Genomic DNA, 20,350 nt, shown 5'->3' with positions numbered 1-20,350 from the left:
AGGAGCTGTCAGGTCCTGCTTTGGGTACCATCCCTACACAGGCTGCATTTTATTTCAACTTGACGCAGCATCTTTGACATTTCCACATACCAAGTTGAGCTGGACTTGGTCTTGCTAAAATGCTAAAATGAAAGAACAATAAGTTAATCATTTAGAAATATTTACAATTTATGTTAGATTGCTTTACATATTCATAAGATTCTGTTCAGTATTAAAAATTCAACATAAAACTGCAAGTCATTATATTAAAACGATTTATTAGTATTTTTAAGAATCAAACAGTAATTGTACATTAAACATTTGTCTTTATGACTTTTTAAAAATGAACTTATAAAATTGTTATAATTGAATGAGCTCTGCTCTGATCGGTTGGTTTGTGGCGAGGCTCCACGATGGTCCAAGAAACAACAGATCATTACGTGTCACTAAGTGAGGAATGAACCATGTGTTCACGTCCTTCAAATGGTATAAAACCTTAAAGCGCTGTCGTCAAGGCGGCGTCTTCAGAGTCTGCAGCTGCACACTGAAAGGTGTGTTCCTGGGCAGGAGGATCACACTTTCCCTCAACCGTACAACAGCTTCTGCTAAAGCACTGTGCTCCTCTCCTGACTCCCCCCCCCCCCCCCCAGTGTTTTATCAGGCAGCATAGCAACACCACAACAATCCCAAACATCCCCATGAGCCAGATGTAGTCTCTGTACACCCAGCTCTCATTTACACCTGAACAGAGAAACAGATCCCTCAGCATTTTACATTTAAATACTAAACCTCAGACTACACATGCAGCAAAATATTAATGTGTTACAGCAAATTCTATTTATGTGGTTTCACTGTTATCTGGTAGGCATATAAATAAATAAGCATATGTGAGAGAAAAACTAACTATAGGAAAGGTCACATTACTGTTCAGGTAATGAGCTTTAAAAATTATTCACACCATTAGTTGTCTTAATGTATATAGTTCTATATAAAGAACATGTAAAACAGCAGATTATAATAAATACTCACCGTTTACTGGAGGCAACGTTGTTGTGGTGTTTGTGTTGGTTCCTACAATGACACCAGACTTATTAGCAAACAAATCACATGGATAGAATCATTACTAACAAAATGAAATGGATACAGACAGAACCACCAAATGGAGCCATTTTTTATTCTCCAATTGCAAATATTTTATTTGGGGCAATAAAGGAGGACACTTACCCTCAACCTGTAGTTGCACATCACAGATGTCTACACCATCACATTCACAGGTGTAAAAGTCACTCTTAGTGAAATCCGCATCAGTGATGGTGAGTGAGAGATCTCCCTTCAGGTACTGCTCATGAGACATGTGAAATCCCTGCTCTGACTGGCAGGATGTCTGGTCACAGTGAGCCAGAAGGTCATGTGGTTTATGGAACAAAGTCCATGAAACCAGACCAGAACACATCTGACTGCAGGGGATAGTAGCAGCATCATGACACTTCACTGTCACTGTAGCTGACTCAGAAGGAAGAACTAGAAAAGAGGGAACACAGAACTCTGTTAAACAGCACACATTCAACAGCACATTATACTTTGTTCAGCTGATAGAGCTGAACCAGCCTTAAATATGCATCACATTAGCAGTACATGTTAAAATGTTTAGGAATTTCATCTCACTACAGGCCACTGTAAGAGAGAAGATCACAGCACACGTTCTGGCTGCATTACATCATTGCTATAGCAAATTCCCAACTAACACACAGCAACCTAACTAGTTATTGCATTACTTGGTCGATTGCCAGGAAATGCATATCTAACAAACATGGACATTACATAGACGTGATCATTCAGGACTGAAGTGGTTGTTTGAAAATTATGGCCTTATCTAGTCAACAGAAAAACTTTCACTTTATGATCTGTAATTGGCATACAGGCTATTAATACAATAACTGAGTACATGTAGTTTGTCTATGTAAGGTCTTTGAATCGGTCTACGTCATAATTGTAGGTCTATATACGTAATTAGGGCGGTGGTAGTTCAGTGGTTAAGGTACTTGACTTGTAATCGGAAGGTTGCCAGTGTTGGGCCCCTTAACCCGCAACTGCTCAAGTTGTACTTAGGCCTAATGTAAGTCTCTTTGGATAAAAGCATCAGGTAAATGTAAGTATTACATCTATAGCCTGTAAGGCCACATTAAGGTACATGACAGAGTAACTAGCCACAGCAATTGAATAGACACGGTGTTGGAGTTTCCGCAGTTTAATTTATTGTGCCGAGATATAGTAAGCAACTACTGTGGGCTTTTAGCGCCCTCTAGTGTCCACCTTTGTAAACTGCCTCCATGTGCAAATAACCACGCACAATACAAATGGTTTAACATCCTTGTGTAGTCGCAAATCAGGCAGCCACACATTCCAATAGATGGACTGAATTCGAGTTATGGTATGACGAAAAATATTTCAAAAGGTCTCTTAGTGTGACTAAGAAGAAAAATGACTTTAGACCTACAGGAGTCAAAAACAAACTTCAAGATATTGTCATATATTTTTAGAGATAAGAAACAACAGAGGTCAAAAGTTCAGTAATTGGACGTCCATCATAACTCACTGGCTGGTCATATGATCCAGGATTTTATTTTATTTTTTTACACAGTTCAGAGGAAGTTGGCACCATCTCTCCAAAAACAAGCAAGACTTACAGAATGCTTGTGTGACTATATGCAGAAGTGTAAATTCAAAATGAATTCTATGAAGTGCACTTGACAAACAGCTAAATATCTCAAATATAGGAAGAGGTCCAAGTTGAAACTTGATGATCACCCCTTTTCTAGATTTATTTCTACTCAATCATTTGTTTTAACAGAGCAAGGTGTGATGCTCCCTTCAATGGATGTTACAAAGGCACTTTCAATATTTTTAAGAAAGTAATATTGGAAATATGTAAATACAGCTTGGATTAGTGCTAAAGGAATGGAATCAAGTACTACAGCACGTTCAAATGGATTAATGATAAATTTACTGTCATTCAGACATCAGTTTAAGTTGACTGACTTTGACGATACAAGTAGTGCACAGCTGAACGAGATTACATTTCTCCAAACTCCGATGTGCAAATATACATAAAGGTAAATACACGAGACAAGAATATTAGTCAACATAGACAAAACAGACACCTCAAGGGGGCATCTTCAGGGTCTTCATCTACACGCACTGTCATCAAGGGGGCATCTTCAGAGTCTGTAGCTACACACTGAAAGAGACGTGTTTCAGAGCAGGAGGACCACACATTTCCTGAAACCGTAAAACAGCTTCTACTGAAGCACTGTGCTCTTCTCATGACTTTGCACAGTGTTATCAGGCAGCATAGCAACACCACGACATTATTATAATAATTAGAGTAATTATAAATAGGTCAAGTATAAAATGAAAAAAGTGATTAAAATTATTGGTCCTGGAGATGTACTACCTAGTAGAATTTATTACAGACATTTCTATACAGAGGCTACTGAAGAGCTTGATTAGTTACATACCAGTGCAATGAGTTATTGTGTGTGTGTGTGTGTGTGTGTGTGTGTGTGTGTGTGTGTGTGTGTGTGTGTGTGTGTGTGTGTGTATAACTGTATGCCTGTATGCTCAGATGGTGTTTGATCCTGGCTGTTGTCCTCTCTCCTCTTCCTGTGCCTGATTCAGTCCCCCCAGGGCTGTGGTTGAGAGTACACTGTGTGTAATTGGCTTCTGCTTCTCACCGGTGTGTTGACTTGGTGTAAAAGTTGCTTTGGGTACTTTTATATGGTGCTATAAACGCGTAGGTTCATGTCATATACAGTGTGAAACCAGACTAGCCTCCTTTACTACCTATGGCTTGTCCTTGCTCACTTCCTCTCTCTTTCTCTGTTCTGGTAAACCCGTCTGATCCAGGGGGCGGAGCTCCCTCCTGTCCAGGTGTCATTTACTAGACAGTGCAAACATGTGCACTGTGAACCAATGTTATAACCACCTTAAATAGTTTCAGCGCACCACTGTCTGGCTGAATTTGGGAATTCATTTTGTTAAGCATAGTAGCATGCAGTGATGCAAAGCAGCAACATGCAAGTTGCCCAATAACTACAGTATAACTTTTTTTGGGCTGTACCCACAGTGCATTGCATTGACTGTTATTTAAAGGTGATTAAACGATTAAACAAAAATTAGCATCGTTTCATTACAAGATTATGGCTCAATAATATAAATCCATTAAGTAATGAGTAACATGCTGTATGTGCGTTATGAGAACCATCACTTGTTTATAAATATTTGAATTTGTTTAGTCATAAGAACAACATTAATTAAACTAAACAAATGTTTGCTTTTTGGTGTATTTTTTCTGTTCCTAGGATTGTGCAACATCAAATCGATGTTGTCAGTTCTGAGATCTGTTAGAGCCACTCCTGCAGCTTGTTGGTCACAGCCACAAGTGGAAGAATCTAAGTGTTTAATGAACAGAGAAACAGAATGTGGAGAAGCCTTAACTGAAATTAGGAGCCCCCGCATAAACCAATACTATTATGTAGCCAAAGACTCAGATAAGTAGTAATAAAAACTCTACACCAGACCCTCACCTGAACTTGTGTTGTTAAAGGTGATCTGTATCTATAGTGTGTAAAAACTTCAGTTTGTATTTTGGTGACTTAGTTTAGGTTCTGCACTGTTGTGTCTCTGTAGTATCAGATCAAGAATCAGCATGTAGCCTTAATATTAATCAACTTCAATTATGTGTTTGAATTTGGTGGTATATTAGAATAGAAGTGCTATAGTGAAAACAAATCTTATATATGATATTTTCCAATATCATCCATGTTAAGAATGGTAAGATAAATGATACATCATGGTAAAAGACACTGCTATGATTCTAAAGAGATGTCATGCCTTGGCTGATACCATCCCAGATCCACACAGCACACACAGTACACATTTCAATGACCACCCTCACCTGTACCTCATTATTAGCACGACTATTTATACCCCACAGGTGTGTGAGTTCAGTGCTTTACCTTGAATAACAATGTACAGTTCAAATAACACTACAAATCTACACTGAATAAAACATTATGTGTAGTATACAGTCAAGCTCTAAGACACTGCAATATAGAAGTTTATGCAGTAATGGAAAGGTGATATGAGAGTGGCAACAGTTTTATTGCAAAATAAGGACATTGCAGTGTAGTGTAATGTTTGGGAAGAACTAAAGCATTTACTTTAGTGTGCTGTGTGGATGTTGTCTGGACACATACACTTTGTTCTCATTAGCCAGAATCTATAATTGTGTCAAACTAAAGTTTTGTTTGATAAGTAATTGTACTAATAAAATTGTCAAAATATGGATTATGTATTCATTATGTTTTTTGTACATATCCTACTTTTAATTACTACCTACCTACCTACTAAGACCTGCTGCAAGAGCTAATGAGACCCTTTATACATTGTTATACTTCTGTGTAAAAATGCATTTCTACTGTTCCAGTTTGGATGATTTGACCTTTTTGTTCATGCATATTCAAAGTCCAGAAGTGGTACGAGCTGCAGAATAGGAAGTGGTTTATCGATGTGGTTCTCCAAACTGCAATGTGGCAGGCTGACCCTCTACATGCTGATGTCTTTGTTTCCTCTTACGCTACTGCAGGGATGATCAACCATTCAGACTGATCTGAGGGCTCTTTGTGCACACTGAGCAATACACAGTGCACTAGTCAACCACAAAGCTTTACACAAGCTCACAGTGTGTCACTGTGGAAGTCATATATACAAAGGTCCCACCCTCTTAGATGATATATAACCTGTAGCTACTCTGGCCTTTTAATGATGAGTTTTTCAACCACTGCTTTAAAGGATCAAGACATTTTTAGATCTCTTTATTAAAATGAGTTCTTGGCTAGAGATTCCACTGGATCTTGGTTGTTTCCTTCCGTTCTCTGTGGATCTTACTATTAGGACTTGGGCTGTCCAGCTCATATGTCTTGCATCTATTGCTGTATATGATCCCCATCACTTGGTTGAGTTTCTTACTGTATTCTGTTCTTACCAGCATGTCCTTCAGTCCTGCCTCTTCCAGCCATTGGTAGGATTGTCTTATATCATTCACCTGTGTTATCTGTAAGTGGTACATTCTAAGATATACATATATGATATACATGTCCCCTGTGTGTTTGAGGCACTTTCTCATCAGCTCACATTTGGGGTTCAATGTTTCTATGTATTCATAGATGTTTCATGTGTCAACTTGGACAATGCATTTTACACTTTGTAGGGTCCTTCCCTGTCTTTCAGGTTGTAGAAAGGTTGTAATCTTTGGATTTTGGATGGATGGATCACTGCATGCAGTGTGAGGAGTTTTCTGACCTTGACCTTGAGGGCAGTTAGCCATTTTGCTTGTAGTTCACTAGTTAGCATTTTTGGGCTTACTGTGCCTGCTGGTTGTCTGATGACTGGCAGTACATGTGTGGACACACACTCACACACACACACACACACAGAGAGAGAGAGAGAGAGAGAGAGAGAGAGAGAGAGAGAGAGAGAGATGCTGGGAGAAACAGAGGGACACACAGAGAGAGTCTTTAGGTATGAAAATATGCTTACTGCTTTGCAGTCCATTTGTTCTCTCAAGATGAAGAGTTTTAGTGAATTGCCTAAATATTAATTCATCCACTCCTCACATTTTATTTAACTAATTTGCTTTCACATGTTCAGCAGCAGCCCAACTGCTTGGACACACAAGAACTCACTCAAGCTAAGTATGTTTGGAAAAATCTTCAAAAAATCTTGAAAGTGTCACACGATTCGTCATCTTCCTCATATCCTGATTTATTACATTTCTGGAACAAAAGAAGCAAGCTATTCCTCCATTTTGCTTGCCTCAATAAGGCATGTTTTCAACCTTTAAGACTTCACCATCAGATTAAGCCACAGGTATGTTTAATTAGCTAGCTATGAGTAATGATACCTATTATTAGCTGTATATATCACTATTAATGAGGGGAAATGGAACAGAGGTCCATAACAGACAACTGCCTACGTAGTATTTAATTGGCAGTAATATTTTACCACAAATATCTGTAGTTGGTTTTTTTTTCATCCACCACTAGTTCTAATCACTACACAAAGTAATTTGTTCATATATACTGATTTACAAATGTGAATCATTTGCACATAGACACTGTTTGAGTCATTTCAAGCGATTACGTTTGGTCAGTCAAGTGTCACGGTTGGTTGGCCGGCTAGCAGGAGGGACACGCCAACTCCTGCTAGGGATCAAACCTCTTACCTGCCCCGCACACAATCTCCAGAATATGGATTAGTGTTCACCTGTTCCCTTATTGCTTCCACCTTTATTTAAACCTACAGATCCCAGGAGATGGGGCTGCACATTAGTGGTCCTACGACACGTCAGTCAAGAAGAGTCTCTGCATTTCCACTGAAGAAGATTACTATTTCTGTTTTGTGCTTTGTTAAGTGCATCCATCGTTGAAAGCCTGATGGAGAATAAATAGCACTTTTTCGCAACCCCGCCTCTCGCGTCCTCTGAGCCGCCAACGTCACAGACGTTACAATTATCTTCTTCACTTTATCAAAAATAGCAATGCTGTCTGCGCACTGCTGAGTTAGTTTGTGTGTATGACCACATGCTAAGTATGAGCTATGGTAGGCCTAATTATTTTCTGCTTTTAATGTACAGGGTTGGAGAGCTCTTACTAAGGTACTATTGGTTTTAATATACCAGGAATGCTTCATTTCTATTAATTCTGTTTCTCTGTTCTAAATATTTTGCTTGTAGTTCACTAGCTAGTGTTAGTAATGTACAGAGAGAAAAAGAGGCTTCTCTTGAGATGCTGCAGCTTTATCAGTTCAAGACAATTTTCTATATTATGAACTGATATGATCACATTATCACAGCAGTGCTAGATTACTGCTCTTTCTTTTATGTATCTGGCAATTAACTGATTAAAGCACTGCTTGTTTTAAACATCCCTGTGTGCATGTCATTATTGAGGAAGCTGTCCTCAAGAAAAAAGGAGTAACATTACAGGTCTGGAAAATGATTTATTTACATTTTTTTAACATCATCCAGCCTACTTCAAGATAAAATAAGATGAAAAATCATGATCATTTTTTTAAAAAAGTTATAGAATCCAAAAATTTAATTAAAGGTTTTTGACACAGACAGGTGATGCAGTGATGCAGTGGATATGGTTGTATGGCTTTTGCAGGTGACATTAACCTGCACAGCTTAGTGAGTTTCCAAATATGTATGGGTCCATTCATTCTAGAATTTATGCTTTGTCTTAGCATATGGTTTGTCTTACTCTGGACTGCTGAGGGTATAAGGCCCTCCCAAATGAGCTCAGAATAAAACACATTAAAAACATTACCCCATATGTATCACGGTACGGCCCGTCCCCTCGAACATCTCCTCGTGTGTGTGTGTGTGTGTGTGTGTGTGTGTGTTCGTCAATTTGGCACGCCCTCCCTGTGTCTCACACCTGCTCCTCATTGTCATTAGTTTATGTGTCTCTGTTGTCGGTGTTTGACCCCATTAGCCTGCGTGCTACGTCGTGTATGTTATATGTGAAAATAAAACGTGTTTCTGTTTATGCGACTCGTCACACCACGGAACTCGTGCGCCCGTCCCGAATTCTCGTAGAGGCAGGAAGGAGGCAGCACCAGTGCCCACCCCAGAGACGGGAAAGGTGGTTGGAGCGCCTCCTGAGGCAGGACAGCAAAGGTAGCCGGCCCCCAAATCGACGAGGGGCGAGTTCCCACAGGCGGGTTGGACTGCAGGCCAGCCAACAACTGGGGCCCAGAGCTCTCGCCGGCGTACCTGGACACGTTAATTTTTTAAATAATGTTGTACCCGTCCCAGTCACTGTGTCTATCCCTGTCACGTTGTTTGGACCAGTCATTTTGTCCCCTTTGGTTTCTGTGCCTGTTCCAGTTAGTGTGTCCGTCAATCTTCTTATTCTATACATATTCTAAATTCTATACAGTACATAGATACTTATAAAAGCTGAATTGAAACCTACTGATATGGCCAGTATACTGAATGCTATCATTTGATCTAAAAACAAGCCTACTTAATGATACAATTTATGTATCACTTTGTACAAATGAGTAATTTTTTTTGTCTGAGAAGCTTTTATAGACTTTGTACAAAGCCTTGTCCTTTCAGAAAGTCATTATGTGCCTTAGCTGATGTACAGCATACGTAAAGGCACATGTCCTGAAGCAGTGTACCAGACTAAGAAGCACCATGAAGGGCTCTCATTGCTGTTTGTGGCTAGCAGATGACCATTTTCTCATGCTTCAGCTTGGGTAAAAAAAAACCTAATTTGCTCACTCACCGTGGATCTGCTGTGTAATAATATATACTTGTTTCCTGTAGGTATTTGAAAAGGTACAAATAGCAGCACGATCTAAACCCATACTGTCTAAACCCCCGCAATCTATGATTTATAGAGAATTAATACATTTTGTCCTAATTTGTTCTAATATTTTATTCACAGTTATGAAACAAATATTTCATGCATTTTTCATTTTTTTAAATGTATCTATCTATACAAAAAAGTGTTCTTATTAACATATTTATTAAGAGGTTAAACATTTTAAATAAATATGAATAGTTTTAAGAAAATGTCTTTGTTGCAATATCTGTCTTTTTCATTGGGATGAGTTGAAAATCACAAACACATTAGTAATTATTACATTTTTTAAAATGTCATTATTATTATTTTATTTAGAGCGATCAGCTCCTTTTATAGACAACATAAATCTCTGTAGCATGTGAGCTCCAGAATGAAGGACACTAACAGATATGAAGAGGCTGAGAGGTGAGAACATCTGTACGACAGCCCTCACAACACAACCCCATGCAAATGCAACAACTTCTCACAGGTGTATCAGTATCACAATGTGTCAAAATGAGCTTAAACCAAATGAGTGAAACAATCAAAGGCAGAGAATAAAGAGAATACTACAGCACATAGTATTGTTGTTGGACTCAAGGATCTTGAAAATTCAATTGTTGTTAACAGTATCTATATTTAATCTTCCTTTAAACTGGCTTTTCAAATTTCATGAACCTCTGCCTTGCTATACAAAGCAATCACATTTTTATTGAATTTCCAATTTGCAAATGTGTCAGTTTCTTTTAGACATCTGAGTGGTAAGACTGAAACTTTGACAAGTAGCCTATGGAACAGCATAGATAAAAAGAGAGTCAGAGCAACCTATATAGCTATTTATCTAGTAAAAGCCAACGCTATCTATCAAGTAAAAGCTGGAATGGTTATTCTAAGGACACATGTATAGCTGTGCTGTCACACTGAAATGTTGATTATAATGTTTGTACACGTGGATCAATATACTGTATTGATTATCTTGGGGTAAGAGACCTAAGTTTGATTTTTTAGATCAGATGGTCTCTCACACACTACAGCATCATAGTGACACCACAACTGCATCTTGTAAAATAATAAGTTAATTCTAAACATATCAAAGCAGGCTTCAAAGGTATTAAATACCCATATGTTTATTTGACACAAATGACCATATTTTGCACAAATAAAAACTGGGGCATCCTAAACCAAATTCCTCATTTTCTCTTGATAGAAATTGTATGAGCAAACGGTTACAATTATATTGCACAACTCCCATATGCTAATAGAACAGTTTGATCATTTATTAATGTATTAAAACATTAATAAGGGGAGTATATTATTGTGATATAATTTATGCAAGTGCTACTATGTACATTATGTATTGTAAGCATATAGGTATGAAACCTGAAGAAGAAGAGGCAGTCCTCCACGTGATGAAGAAGAGACAGACCTCCACAGATTAATTTCCTGAATCAATTTCCTGAAAGGGACTTACTTGTCCTTTATCACTGTTTTTCTTCGTCAGGACTTCTGCTTGTATGGGACAAAGTGACAAACATTTTCCACATTTACTGTGTGTCTTATGTTCTGATTTATAAATATTTGCTGTTGGTGGATGAGAAGACAAATATCAGCAACATAAATGAGAATGTTTATCAAGCACATGTATGCAACAAATATTTTTGCATGCATTGCCTAAATATGTGTGTGGTTTCACTGACTTGTACAGATTCACCATGGAGAGAATCCTGTACAGCTGCATGGGTTCCTGGTGCAGTGGTCATCATGATCTCAACCACAGGAACTTACAAAGAGTGGTGAGGTCACGTGACCTCTTCACAGGCACATGTAGTGGTTGGTGGCATATTGCTCAAAAAGACTGAGAGAAAACAATTTCCAAAGAGCAAAAGCATATGCAAAGTTTATTAAATACATATCACAATGCAATAAGGTCACATGACTGAGAATTCATAGGACACAAGCTACTCAACTACTACAAACTTCCAGGGACTGATAATAGGACCAAAGTAAAATACACATGTGAATTACTCCAAAGCCTCAAAGCAGTATACACTCCTTGCTACCAAAGGGAAAGATGCCCTAATAGTGCTCACCCATCATGTTCAGCATACACGAGGCCCCCACGACCCCCTCGTAGCACCATATCCAAATGGCATCTACTGCTAGCACCAACTTATAGCACGCACTTAAATGTGAACCCCCACTTGTAGGACCCTGGCTGTCCTTTAATCTGCCTGTCATTCAACACAGATACACCATAATAGGACCCCGAACCTTGTAAAGCCTAATGGGTGTGTGCACATGACAAGGATTACCTGCCTATGCATGAAACCTTCCTCTTCACAGGGCCAGAATAAGCACCAAAAAATACAACGTACAACAGACAGCCAGGACACACTCTTTTTCAGCTGCTGGCATCCAGAAAGCACTACTAAAGCACTCAGATACACTCAGGGAGGCTTAAAAACAGTGACTGTTCCCACACTATCACACTGCAGACTGGACATTACATTTTCTGTTCAGTCTTGGTTGTGGTGTTTGGCTGACCCCAAAATGAGATGGTTTGCTGCAAGAGTTTATGCCTTTTATTGTACTTAAATAAATGAAAAAAGACTGAGGCATTCTTGCTGTTCTAGTGCATGCAACAGTGTGTAACTATTTATGCATGCATGTTCAAAGTTCACAATAAGTAGCAACAGCTGCTAATGAGGATGTGGGGCATAGATGATACTCTTTGAAAATAAGTTAATGTGGGTCTCTTTGACTCTCCACACACTGATCTGCCTTTTTCTCCTTCCTATTGTAAAATAAATGGTTAAATCTGATTTCAGTGATCTCAGTGATCAGTGTACAGTGGTCTACTGTTACCGCAAGCTGCTCTGACCTATTTTATGCACATACAGTGGTCAACCACAAACTTCACACTTACTCCTGTGGAAGAGATGTGTATTTTTCAATGTAATTTAACATGACCACTGGTGAAGAATTACATTCATACATGCAGTGTTAGAGTCTTATGTAAGCATATAGTCAAGTTGGCCTTTACTGTCGTCTAAGTTATTTGCAGTATACCATAGGATGAAATATCATTCCTCCAGGACTCATTGTTCAACATGCAACATAAAGTTCAGAGACAAAACAATAAACACAAGTAGAAAGACACATCACAGTGCAGGATACAGGACAGTGCAAAAACACAGTACTGACTACATAATTACTGTAAATATCACTTGTAGCAACATGGCACAGACTGGTTTAAAGAAAATATTCTAATAGAGTCTGAGCAATGTGGCTTGATTTGCTGTATGCAGTGTACAGTAGCAGCTGAATGTTACTGAACAATAGTCCAATGGGTGTTTGAGCTCTTACACATTCTAGTGGAGATAGCTCGGATACTCCCGTACCTTCTACCAGATGATAGGGTGAATAGTCCATGGGAGGGGTGGGAGGGGTCCTCTACAATGCTGGTGGCTCTGCAGTGTTTAATGTATACTGACTGAGGACAAAAACATGCTGATGATACTCTTTGCTGTCTTCACTGACCACTGTAGGGTCTTCTGTCCTTGATGGTGCAGCTACCACATAGTGCTGCACCTACACAGCATGCTCTTATATGTTAGGAAAATGAAGTTTGGATCCAACACATTTGGCTCTACTAATCAGTTAATCAGATAATACTAAAAGGCATGATTAGCTCAATCATATGTGCTGGAACTAAACTCTGCAAGGCAGCAGATCTCCTGGACTGCAGTTATACTTTCTAATAAAGTTTGACACTGAAGGCCCTCTACAAAGGATTTGCTAAATTTATTACACCATCCTGTGGTTAAAATGAGGATTTTCATTTAATCATTTAAATATATTTGACTTTTCACATAAACCATACTGGCTTTTAAAATTCTCTGAATGCAGTTTCTAAGTGCTGATCATGACCATTCACACATACCCAGACCCATGTGCTGAAGACACCGAAGTGCTATTTCTTAACAAAGTGCAGCATTTGATTAGATACTGAGCTAGTGTGGAATATGAATAAACCAAATATCTGCTTGGCCAACGAGCAGAATTTTACCATTCGTGTGAAGAAGAACAGAACATGAATACTTTTGTGTTTGGAAAAATATATATTTTTGCATTAATTCAGTGCCTTAGCCCTCAAGCATTACATTTTTACTTTGCACTGCTTAAGTAAATTAGTTACAAGATAAAAATCAACTAAAAAAATGAATTCAACAATTAACATTAAACATGGACAAGAAACAGAGATACGTTTAACTTTGACAAAAAGAACAGTACATCAAACATTTATTACGTTACATCCACAATGACTAACGATGGTGCATTCCCTGATGTGGGTTTAAATACACAGACAAACGAGGTACAGGTGTGTGCAGGCGTGGCCACATACGAAGGTCCTGCTACTGCATATAGCTGGCCAAACCACGTGCCTCGCGGGAGCCGAGCGTTCCGTGACAGGACCAATAGACCTGTCCTACAAACTTATAAATATACAGTATATGTTAAGAAATGTTGTGTCCTATAAAGTTCCATTTTTGGAATAATAATGGGTTTTTAATAGCAATGTTTTTTATGACAGCAAACAAACATTAACATACAATAATAAATGATAATGATCAAATGTTAATTTGATATGCCCTATAAGGCACATCTTTAAGAATACCCTACATTCTCATCTAGGAAATGTTAAGGAATTGCTAGTGAACTGTCTTATCAACATGTCTGTAATGAATCATTCTTACCTGTTATTCTTTTTGCTGTGTCTTTTGCTAACCTGAGCATATGTTGAATCGGTGGGTTTAGTGGAATCACCTGGAAAAGAGGTAGAATGCAAAGCCTTTTACACTGACTCAATGTCTAAAAACACTGCAGAATACCCCCTAGTGAGCAAAACATTGTTGAAATGGGATATACGACTCTGAAATTTGTTCATATTCCACATAATGCAATCCTGGTAACAATTTGTGTGTCACCCTCACCTCAGCTTTCTCATTTAATACACATGTCAGTTCTGTTGTTAAAACCTCCTACTTTCATCTTTGTAATATAGCCAATATCGTAATATCTCTAACCCTGCTGCTGTGTCTCTTGTGCATGACTTTGTTTTTAGTCACTTGGAGTATTGTATTTCTCTTCTTGTAGGTAACAGTCCAAATGGTCAAGAATGTTGTTGCACCTTCTGACTCACACTCGCTGTCACAACCATATTACACCTGTTCTCTAAGATTTTCACTGACTTCCTGTAAAATATTGCATCCAATTCAAAATCCTTATGCTCACTTGCAAAGCTCTTAATAACTTCATTCCTTCCTGATTGTCTGACCTTCTCCTTCCTCACAAACCCAGCTGTACTCTCTGCTCATTTTCAGCTGATCTGCTAACTGTTCCTTCTTCCAACCTCCATAAATTTGGTGATCAAGCATCCTCCAGATTAACTCCTCATCTCCAGGCTGCTCCTCCTACAGGTCTGTCAATCCAATTCTCTGCACATTCAAAACAAATCTCAAAACTTAAAACTTACCACCAAACTAATCTTACCTGCTCTCCACAACCCTGTTTCTATTGTCTGCTTTCTTGTTTGTCCTTAGGTATTCTCTGATATAGTATTAATATAACAAACATCTTATGTATTATATTATTTAAACACCCATTAAACACTCTTGGCAAGAAGTCACCAATAAATGCCAGTTTCCTTCTTGCTCCACCATCCCATGAAGCCCATCCAGGTTTATTAGGGGCCACTTAACATTACTGGCATGGGCCCTGCCATGGCCCCCACACAGAAAGCAGAAATGCTGGCTACCCTAGCAGCAGTAGCACAGGGCAAAGAGAGACACTTTGGAGTTTTCAGAAAGTGGGCACAGCTCGATAAGATCATACAGCTGTACAGTGGTGTAGAGCTTATTATGGTGCAGTACATCCTTGAGCAGCACCATGCAACATCTATTCACAGGCATCTCAACACACACATGCATACTTGTTCTCTTGCTTCCACACACACACACCTACAGAACAGACATTCATATGTATATAGACATATCAGTATATTAGCACACACACTGACAGTCTCATCTTTTTCCCCTCATGCTCACTACCCCCATCACCCAGCAGTGTACATTCTACCCCCCATCACCCAGCAGTGTACATTCTAACCCCCATCACCTAGCAGTGAGTTTACATTCATTTATTTAGTTTAACTAGTTTTGTTGCTACTATTGTGACTATTGTACTTTTCTCTTCAAAAGTGAAAATTAAGTAAATAAATACATTTTAAATGGTGCTCAGTGTTCAATTGCCCACCACCACATTCCAGCATTTATGAAGCAGAGCTGTTTACATTTATGGCATTTAGCTGACGCTTTTATCCAAAGCGACTTACAATTATGACTGAGTACAACTTGAGCAACTGAGGGCTAAAGGCTTTGCTCAGAGGCCCAACAGTGGCAACTGGTCAACCATACCATTACAAGTCAAGGACCTTAACCATTGAGCTACCACTGCCCTCTATCACTCATGTTCTAAGCATACCATTTTCTGACTTCTGTTTCAGTTCTGAGTACATCATATCAGTGCCCTCCCTGGTCTTCTCTAGCAGTGCACAACAGACATGAATTAGCTTTCACACAATAAAGTAACATCTTATAGAACAACTACCACAGTGACTTTTTTAACACCACAGGAGCTGGAAGCATTCGGTCTATTAAATGCAAAAATGAATCTATGATTCACAACAGAGTATATTCAGATACAATTTTTCAATCTCAGTCTCACCTGTTTGTTTTGGTTTCTTCGTTGTTTTCATTTCAATTTCAGCATAAGTCACATCCCTGGGTTCTGCACCATCTGTGAAAGAGAGAAAATAACCTCATTCTTTCCCCACAGTCATTTACCATCATAATCCTTTTAAAGAACTCTGCAGGGCATTACTCAGACATCCCACACTACAGGCCTCCAGTCACACCCTGTAGTCTTCCATCAGGCAGACACTCCACTGCTTAACTCCACACAGACTACTCTCATTAACTATAAAGCTTAACCCAATACAAACTACTGTCCTCAACCAATTACAATGATGTGTTTTGTGTGGTCTATAATTTCCCAGAGGCCAGAGAAAACACGGATTATGTCTTCCCGAGGAATTTCTATATTGTCCAGATTCCATTGGCATCTTATCACTTAGTATATAAAAGAACATTTTCACTACTTTTGTTGCCACGTTTGTCACTAATGTTGTTAGAAACACTGACAAATTTACACATTTCCAAGATGCAAAATAAAGAGCAAAAGTAAATTAGTGTTTAATAAAACCAGTTTCTTGCTTTATCTGGCATTTATGAAGTGGAGTTGTGATGTTCTACTGCTTACCCTTTTCTGACTTCTGTTTCAGTTCTGAGTACATCACATCAGTGCCCTCCCTGGTCTTCTCTAACAGTACAGAACACACATGCATTAGCTTTCACCACAAAAAAACAAGGTATATATATTTCATACACAAGCCCATCGCCCCACCTGTTTGTTTTGGTTTCTTCTTGGGTTTCATTTTAATTTGAGCATAAGTCACATCACTGGATCCTGCACCAGCATCTGTTAAAGAGGAAACAAACTGCTTTCCCTCATTTTCATTCTAATTTCATAATCTTTTAAAGCTGCAACATGTAAATTAGTGGAATTACTGAGTCCAGGGGAGAAATAAATATGCTAAAGTATCTTTGTGCACCTGCAAGCTACACTGTAAAGCCTAAAATATTCCAAAGTCATAGCAGTCAGATCAGATTTGGTGGGAATTATTTGGCTCATATTACATGCACATGCTGTGTACTGACAGCTTTGAGTGAGAAGAATGTGAGGTTTGAGTGTGAGGAGTGAGAGGTTTCAGTAAGAGGAGTGAGAGGTTTCAGTAAGAGGAGTGAGAGGTTTCAGTGAGAGAAGTAAAATATTTCAGAGAGAGGATGTGAAAGGAGTAAATTGCTTGAACTGGAGGGATGAAAGGTTTGCTTGAGTGAGAGGTTGCTTTCTTTACACATGTTTGAAAGTCCATCTTTGAGTCCGACTAAAAACAGCACATTTTATTCTGAAATTTATAGTGACAAATATACTAACAAAGAGGATCACGTAATATTTATACATTGATTTCCAACACTACAGGCCAAATGTTTATGGCCAAACTCATCCCAAACCAACACTATAGGGTTCTGATCAGGTGATTGTGGGGTACCTTTTGTCATAGCACCACAAACACAATTACATCCCTCCATAATGTTTCACAATGCAGACCACACATGCTGCCATCTGACCAAAGAGCAGATTTCCAGTGTTCTAGTGTGCATTGGCTGCGTTCTTTTGCCCAAGACCTGCTAGCTGCTAGAGATCAGTAAAGCATGTATTTCAGATGAAATCTGTGTTGCTGTTAACTGGTGATTTATTAGGCTAATGACGTTAATATGTTTGTCCTTTTCAGTAGAGGTACCTTCCTTTCCTGGGGTATCTGCATAGGAGCCAGTTTCATTGCAGCAACTGGTGGTTTTGGCCACTGCATTTGTAACCAAAAAAACAAAAAACAAACAAACAAACAAACAAAAACAACTTTCAGAGCTTTTGCTATTTTCCTAACTGATATAAATCCCTTGGTATCTACTCTACCTTGCTAAATATAAATAATTATCTCAGGTATTTAGACTAGGGTATGTTTTGAGAATAATTTATAGCATTTCTGTTATCTTTGTTTTCTCATAAACTGTTGTCTATGCATTTGTACGTATATAATTAGGTTAAAATTACTATATGAAAGAAAATTATTTAATTTTCGGTAGGTGTGTCCAAACAGATACTGTACATCAACTGTGACTGCTACCGGTGTCCAACTGATATTACTGCGAATGATCTGTCAGCAATCGTTAAATGAACTATAACCCTGGGTTACAGTTATTGATGGTGGTAAACAACATGTCTTAAGGTTACAGTAGTCATGCCAGCCTTATAGCTCATAAAAAAACAAGGGCAAAAATTCCAAACATTCAAGAACTGATTGTATATTTGTATCTGTAAGTCTGCAAGATACAGTCTGTTAGTTTCTCTCCAACTCTCTCACTTACACACACACACACACACACGCACACACACACACACACGATTGTAGTATTTGTTGATATTGGTCTTTATTCCTTTGTTTTTGGGTTTTTTGCTTTAAACCTTTGAGTAAACCACAACACTTGACCCGTACATAGTATCATCTGATTAAAATAATAATAATAATAATAATAATAATAATAATAATAATAATAATAATAGAGTTCATAATTTAGGGTGGTACTGTATGGAAAAAAGAGACAGTGTTAAGTGTCCCTCCATTCAGTCTTGTGTTCTTTTAAAATAATTTGTATTAGGTGGTATGTACCTTTACTGTGAAGTTTCGAGTTTTTCAGCTTTTTTATTTGAGTAAGTTCCATCGGTTGGGCCTGTTAATGTATTATCTGACATTAACATCAGATGTCAGATATTTAGAAGTCAGTTTAGATAAGCAGAAAAGCAAAAGGTCAGTGTTCTTACTGCACATATGCAGAGTTCTTACTATTTCCTATGTGTTTTGTTTTATTATTTACAGCATATGCATACGTGTCATTGTTGGATGAAGCAGTAAAATCATTACAAACATAACAGGGCAGCCATTAAAGTAGTAAATGTATTTGAGATGAACTCTACCTGTAATCCTGTTACCAACATTGGCATAAATCAGATCACCTCCTATTAAAGAGGAAAGAAGGCCGTGTAAATAAAAGTGTTTATTTGAACAAAAAGCTGGTGGGTTCAGCGGAAACAGACCAACCTGCTTGCAGCAGTGAGGTTCCTGAAAGAGAGCTCCCAGGGCCAGTCCAACTCTGCCTCTGGCCCGTGGTCTGGCTAGTGTTCTCCTGACGTCCAGTAGGGGGAGACAGAGGTCCTGTACCTCCTCTCACAGTAAAGCAGTTGCAACGTTAATAGGATCACTTTTCATTTTCATTTAACAGTTCATGGAAAAGGGATAAAAATACTTTTTATGCTGTAAATTGACAATGTTTCTGGCAGCAAGAGCACAATCACCATGGTGTACATAAGTAAATTGTCTTTATATTGTGTATAACTGTCATATGCTACAGATAAATGGATGCTTTCAAACCTTTGTTCTTCTTGTAGCTCAGGAACAGGATAAGTATAATAATGAGCAACAAGGTTAAACTGATTCCCACAGCTGGTCCAACTATTACACCATTGGATCCAGGACTTAAGACTGTGGAAGCAGTGACATAAGTTTGAATTTACATTCAGAGCACTTTGTTTACTGAAATAATGTAAAATAAATCAAATCTTATGAAATGTATTTCTCATTTCTGACTGAGACCCAGCTCTGTGGTGACACTCTCTGGGTATTCACAGTGGTAGAGATCCTCATCTGATTTTGAGATGGTATGGATGATTATCTGTCCTGTGGTCTGGTTCCAACAGAGTGATCCATCTTTATAGAAGTAGGATATGAGATTAGAAGATGTTTTGTTCAATAAACATCATAGAGTCAGAGAATCTCCCTCAGTCACAGGATATACAGGACTGTCTAGGATCACATCACCATCTGTAAAAAAGAGATGCAGAAAACATCAAATGGGGAAAACACACACAGGCATTTTCACATGCATGAAATATTATTCATCTAATACTACAAACAAATATAGTAGTAGAGTTATTATATTCTATCAATAGTCCTATGGTTCCTGTGATAAAATGACTGGAGACCCACCATGCACTGTGATGTTGACAGGTTTACTGCTCCCTAAAGACTTAGACTGACACCAGTACACTCCAGTATGGGCTGTGGAGAGAGAGCTGATGTTGCATGTAGAGCTTGTAACTGATCTCCTGTCTGATGGACAGTCTGACACACTCCTATCTTGTGTGTATTGCATGAC

General features: G+C 38.5%; 1 long non-coding RNA gene across 1 annotated transcript; it reads right to left on the bottom strand.

The window, feature by feature from the left end:
• Positions 1–237: 237 nt before the first annotated feature.
• LOC118243046 (uncharacterized) lies at positions 238–1,723 on the bottom strand. Its single transcript, XR_004777161.2, has 3 exons — positions 1,204–1,723; positions 1,009–1,050; positions 238–720 (listed from the first exon to the last, which is right to left on the bottom strand). It is a non-coding gene; the product is annotated as an uncharacterized LOC118243046 (long non-coding RNA).
• Positions 1,724–20,350: the final 18,627 nt, after the last annotated feature.

The sequence above is a fragment of the Electrophorus electricus genome, chromosome 13 (assembly GCF_041902795.1).
Source record: "Electrophorus electricus isolate QZ-2024a chromosome 13, ASM4190279v1, whole genome shotgun sequence".
Taxonomy (NCBI): Eukaryota; Metazoa; Chordata; class Actinopteri; order Gymnotiformes; family Gymnotidae; genus Electrophorus; species Electrophorus electricus.
Note: the sequence above shows the minus strand (reverse complement) of the source record. Positions and strands in the feature narration are given on the sequence as shown.